Below are 6,248 nucleotides of genomic sequence, written 5' to 3'. Positions count from 1 at the left end.
AGTAGTTAGCACACGGCCATATACTTGAGTTAGCCTTGGAAAGTCATTCAGTAGAACAAACATCACATATGACCCCCTCTCAGCCATTTATTTTAAAATATTTTGAAATTTTAAATTTCATATTTTGCACAAGTGATACATAAACTGATGTAATTTTTTTATTTTATTTTATGTTTTGCATTGATTTGGCAAATTTTGGGTGTTATAATATTTTTGCTCTCTTGATCTGAATGCTATATGAAACCATTTTTTCCACAAGTTCATATACGAAAGGATAAATAATTCATTAGTTCTATTTGTATATGCCATAGATGGTCCAAAGAAAACATACCACCACTTGCACTTGGAGCTAAATATAGTGTTTTTTACCTCATAATAATGATAACGTGAAATGATATACAACCCAGTTTCATGCACTACAAACAGGTCTCTTGTTGTAAAGTATCTAAAGGAAGCTTTCAGCCAAAAAAAAAAAGTATCTAAAGGAAGTTGAAGAACTACAAAGAAATCCATTATAAGTATCTTGACTTCCACTTACTCTGCTACTTGCTCATCATAAGAAGGAAAAAATTCATTTACAAAGAAATCCACTACAATGTTTTTCTTCACATCTATATTTGAATACCATCATGGCAATAATTGAAAAAGAGAATCAACTGCATCTTGCAATTGGTCTACATGTCTGGATTATTCATTCCTAAGTTTTGAACATGGCAACTTCTAACTTGTAGGAATTTCTTATTGTCCCTTTTGCAGCTCAAGTGGTAACTAAAGTATCTTGCATTTACATGGTATAACTATCAATGCTTAGAAGAATGAGATGTTCATAAGAGCACAGCTCATTGCATAGAGAATTCTGGTAGTTTTCTGCATATCAAAGGGGAATTTATCAAATAAAGCATATAATAAAGACATTATGACTAAAGTGATAAACACATAAAGAACACAAGAGTTAAAAATAAATTAATGTCCTTAAAATTTATAACAAAATATTGATAAGTTTTTGATAAGGTCCAACTCAAAGATTCATGCCTTTTAACAGCAAGTTTTTTTCCAACTAATTTGTTTATTTATTTTTTTGATACGTAATTTTATTGAAAAGTTCAACTAATTTATTATGTAGTTTCTTTTATAGGTAAGTTCTACACGCCTCTAAAGAGCACCAAGTCAAGCACATTTGTGCTACACCATATTTCCAAAGGTCACAGGTTTAGCGTATTGTAACTAAAAGGCTACTATAATGGTTTATAAAAAAAATTTGTGATCCACAGTGGCTTAACAATAGGTTCTTGCTCCTCAAATTAGTGACTTAACCATTGTCCTTCCTAAAGATCAAATATATACAATATTTTAATAGTTGCAAGTCAGAACTATTGCAGCCTAAATTTAAGAGTTAGCCATGGAGTACCAGGGCCATTAAGTTCAAAGCAATTTTTTAACACTTTGCACAATGAAAGTACCATTGAGAACTCCAGGAAATGAAGAAAGGTATCAACTTTTGGAGGTACAATGATATTAATTATGTCAACCAGATTTAAGACAAAAATTTCATGTATCAAGTATTTTCATGTTAATAAATAATAAAAAATGAAAAGTAACAACAACAAATGAAGACAAAATTTGATGTATCTTATTTATACCTTTAAACTTGTGAACCAGATCAATACCGTCGACAACCCGAATTCGTGAATCTGCAGATGTGATGAGAACTTTTGATGAACTACCTGGAGCAAACTGTTTAGATAAACTGATCAGCAACTGAAAAGTATCAACCAAACTTGTCTCTCAAAGTAGGCATACAAACCATCTTTACAAGTGAAAATCAGCTGAACAAGGAGAGAGTAAAATAGAACAAAATCGGCAAGTTAATTGTAGTTGAATTTATAATAATCTCATAAAAAGTACAAGAAGGTAGAGCCACCAGATTACCTGGAAACCAGAGATTTTCTTGTGATGAGATTTCTTCTTCTTGTTCTAAAGATTGATTTGGCTTTTTTATTGCAACTTATTCTCTGAAAATATGAACAGATAAAGAAGTTATTAACAGTTAGTGCACAAAAAACTTGACTAAACCAACCATGCACACACAGAGAGCTTTCTAAACTAGTACTAGATGTATTGTATAAACGACAACTCCCCTTGTGTGAACCAACTAGTGCACCCTTCAGAAACCAACAAATTTCTTAAGCCAATTGAACTTTAGTCTTTGATATCAACAATATTCATGATACCAATTTAGTGTAGAAGTCACCTGACTGTATTGGCAAACAGATCAACTATTACTTCCATTTAATGAGAGGCAAATCTCATGGATATAAACCTCAAGAGTTCTTTTGCATTCTGCATAATTGTCCTCATATTCTGAAGTCCTAGATGAAAATTACAATGCAAACATTGTTGTACCCATTAATATAATATTTATTGCAAAAATGCAAACTATTTAAGTTCTCTACTTTTATGAATTAAAACATCTTTTTTTCTTCTTTTTTTTGCTGAATTACTGTGTCTGTTAGGAGTTAGGACAGCTTGTTTCTATTTTTTTATGGAAGAAAGATGTTGTAATTCTCTAGAATTATTACTACTTTCATACCAAGGTTCCATAAGTTCTTATTTTGACTATTTATTATCATTTTCAAAGGTTTACATATGGAAACTATGATGATGATGATCATAATAGTCATCATGATAGTTTCCACGTGTAGACCTTTGGACCAATAAAGGCTATTTCTTAAAAACACTAAGAACACGAGTAAATCGTTAACATAGAATACTAGACATGATTTTCTTTCTTTTTCAGAAGAATTAAGACATTATCTTCAGGCTCAAATGCAAAGCTCAGCCAAGCATGGCAAAGCATAGCTATTGCCATGACAAGAAGCCAACCGAATCCAAACACATCAAAAACATTACAATGGCCTATTAAATAACTAAGGAAAGGAAACATTATGCATAGAGGAAAAAAATATTAAACATGTATATGCATAAGCACTCTTATTAAAAAAAAAAAAAAAAAAAAAAAAAAAAAAAAAAAACCCAAACTTTAAATGCAAAAATTCCTCCATCCTGAATCCTATTTACTAACTCAATCACAATTCAACATTATCTTCTCACATCATAAAATCCAAGAAAATCAAAAGAAGAAAGAGAGGAAAAGAACCTTATGGCATGTCAAATATCAATTACATGGCATAAATTTCTATTATTAATTGAATTGAAAAAACCAAAGAAAATTTTTTCCCCAAACAGATACATGAACTACAAAGAATTAAAGAACCCATATTTTGCCAATCTAGAGGTAGGGATCTAGACTAAGAAATACCAACCTAAGGATGGTTAGAGTCGGAAATTTCTTCTGCTGGATATGGATTTGTTTTCTTGAAGAACGATTTTTTTGCCATGAAAATCACTGCTTGATCTCAGGTCCTATGATTTCTCCTCACTCAGCAGGGCAAGAAACGACAGAATCGTATTGTAGAGATGAATTACCTGCAACAACCTATCTCTATCTTCAAGCTGCTTCTGATTTGCAGATCGGAAACCTTTGTAAAATTTTGTAGCTTTTTCTATCATACCTAGAATGATAGAAAAACAAGAATATAATGTGACCATGAATATAAGGGAGTGGAGTGAACGCAAGAGCAAAATCTGAGAGAGGAAGAAGAAAGAATCGAAGAACCAGAGGAACAAGAAGAGAACGCAAGAGAAAGAGAAAAGGCTGAGATAGGAACCATCTTAATTTTTTTTAGTTTATATACACTGACCTACTTTACCAGTAACAGGTTTCCATTAAAATTAAATGAACGGCTAGGATTGAAACAATGAAAAATTAATGGTTAGGATTAGGGAGGGTACCGTACCCCCCAAAACAAATAGGGGGTACAGTAGAATGACCCGTTGAATTTTTGTTGTAAATTGCCTCTTTTTAATAATTTTTTCCGACTGGTCTATTTTTGTTTTTGGGTTCATTTTTGTTATTGTTATTTGGACTATATTTTGGTTTAAGGGATTAAAAATTATGTTAGGAGGGCCAAGTTTAATTTTCATGAGGAGGCGCACACACAAAATTTTATGGCTTTGTTTTCCTCTCCCTTGTGTGTGTGTGTTTTTATTTCAAAAAAAGAATGTGTAATTGTTTTACATTACTTAAGAAACTGTGTTGTGTCTAGTATAACTTGCCCAACCCTCATTTAAAAGTTATCATGGCTTTTGAGTGGAGTTGTGTTGTGCCTTTGTGTTAGAGCCCAAAATCTATGACCATGCTATATTTCATAACTAGGCCCAAAATCATATGTGGGTTCATGATATATCCTGAATGAAACTAATTTCTATACTAATGGATAACCCCCATTGATTGAGTCCAAAGCATATTTTTAGGTTGCACAAATAAATTTCCAAAAGTTATTAAGTTTCATTTCAATCCATTTCCAAAAACCATAGTTCAAACAAATATTTCATTTATAACTTTGTTCCCTTTCACAAAATTTTGCACATCTTTGATCCAATAAAGTTTGAAGGAAAAAGAAATTTCTAAATATTCAATTCAATCAAAAAAATTATAATATTTCAATAAGAAAGAAAGTTTAGTTATATTCTCTAAATTGATGAAACTAAAAACAATTAAATAAAATTTTGTAAGAAAAGACATATATTTATGTAGGGTCACAATTTGGGGCCCAATCTCAAAATGTATGGAGCCTTGGTCTAATTAGCCTAATACAATGAATTTGTAGAGAATGGGCCAAAGAACTAAGGCCTAACGAATTGAACAGCGGTTAAATTTGGTTTTAATGGCAGTCAAACATAAATAAGAAGTGTTGATATCAATGGACTTTCAGTCTGAGGAGGCCATAGTCATTGTATATTCATCACAGTGGGATAATAAGACAGTTTAAATTGCTACAATGTCCTTTCTCTTTTTCTTCCTCCCTCCCTTCTCCATGAAGAGTCTTCTACCTTATATATCCTCTTTGGTGTCATCTTTACCCTCCACTTGTCGATTATTTGAACCTTCATTTGAGTGCTTGTCCCATTAGCCACTTTCCCTGACACCCTGTGAGTTGCGGTAGCCAATGGAGCACTGTTCAGAGGTCTTCTCCTCATAAATGAGGCCAGTAAAGTAGTTGTTGTGCATTTAATGTAGTGGTGTCAGCCTTCTCTTAGATATTTTTAGGTCCTCTTCCTTCTTTCATGCACATGAAACACGTTTTCGTCATTGAACCCTCTTGGCAGGCCACTTTAATTGTTGGGTTATATTTTTTGAACCACATTCTTAAGTCTGAGGAGTATGTACTCCTCGGACAACCACTCATTTGCTCCACTAATAAGTCTTGGTTTGAGAATGTCTCATTATTAGTAGTTTCTCTTCGAAATTGTTTATCCCTTCGGATAAAGCCTAAGGCCCAGTATGCGATCTTGGGCCCTTACCCCTACAATAGCCCCTCAAAACCACGGATTTCTTTTATACGAGAAGAAGAGCAAGGTTTTGACTTTTAAGAATTAGTGCCATTTGATTTTGTTGCCCACACGTGTGGAAATTCAGTTTTCTGTGCATCATGGTTTACTTCTGACGTTTTACTGCCCACGAAGCGTCATTAATTACTCCAGGCGGCGTGTTGTCTCTCAAATCCTGTGGCAAAACTTAGATCCAATGGCTGGGACTCTTCTTGGGAATTTGAGCGGGATAACTCCGTCTCATTTCTCTCCTATATAAAGCCTTAAGGATAAGCATTCCCTTTTACTTTACCATTCTTCAAGCTTCCTAGTGATCTCCAGCGCTCTAACTTGCAGAATTTCCTAAACTACAAAACTTTTGAAACCTTTTCTTCAAGATTTCTCCGTAGGTCTTCTTTAAAAACAAAAGAGATAAACACACTTATTCCTGTAAGTTCTTGTTTTTTATATTCTCTCTTTTAATCTCGACCATCCTCCTCAGCCTTCTTTTCTTTTAGAAACTTCTTTCTGAGGTATTTCCGATCATTCAAATGGGTAGATTTAAGTATTTGGTAGATTCTCTAGCTAGCATGGAGAGCTTTAGGGCTAGATACCGCATCCCCCCAGGAGTAGGTTTATAGTACTGTCCCCTAGAAGGTGTACTTTTGGATAGACGCCATGGTGAGGTTGTCATTTCGATGATCGCCTTTATAGAATGAGGAATGACACTTCTTATGGGAATAATAACTAGGGACTATTTGCTTAATCATAGATTATGTCCACATCAATGTGCTCCCAATATATTTAGGGTCCTAGGT

At 33.5% G+C, this 6,248-nt stretch overlaps 1 long non-coding RNA gene across 2 annotated transcripts; it reads right to left on the bottom strand.

Annotated features, from left to right (window-relative positions):
* Positions 1-518: 518 nt before the first annotated feature.
* Positions 519-3,732, bottom strand: LOC126720676 (uncharacterized). 2 transcript variants are annotated; one of them, XR_007653600.1, is made up of 4 exons: positions 3,324-3,732; positions 1,930-2,012; positions 1,641-1,826; positions 519-867 (listed from the first exon to the last, which is right to left on the bottom strand). It is a non-coding gene; the product is annotated as an uncharacterized LOC126720676 (long non-coding RNA). The 2 variants fall into 2 exon arrangements; XR_007653601.1 differs by having other exon boundaries at positions 1,641-1,734.
* Positions 3,733-6,248: the final 2,516 nt, after the last annotated feature.

This window comes from Quercus robur, chromosome 4 (genome assembly GCF_932294415.1).
Source record: "Quercus robur chromosome 4, dhQueRobu3.1, whole genome shotgun sequence".
NCBI lineage: Eukaryota > Viridiplantae > Streptophyta > Magnoliopsida > Fagales > Fagaceae > Quercus > Quercus robur.
Note: the sequence above shows the minus strand (reverse complement) of the source record. Positions and strands in the feature narration are given on the sequence as shown.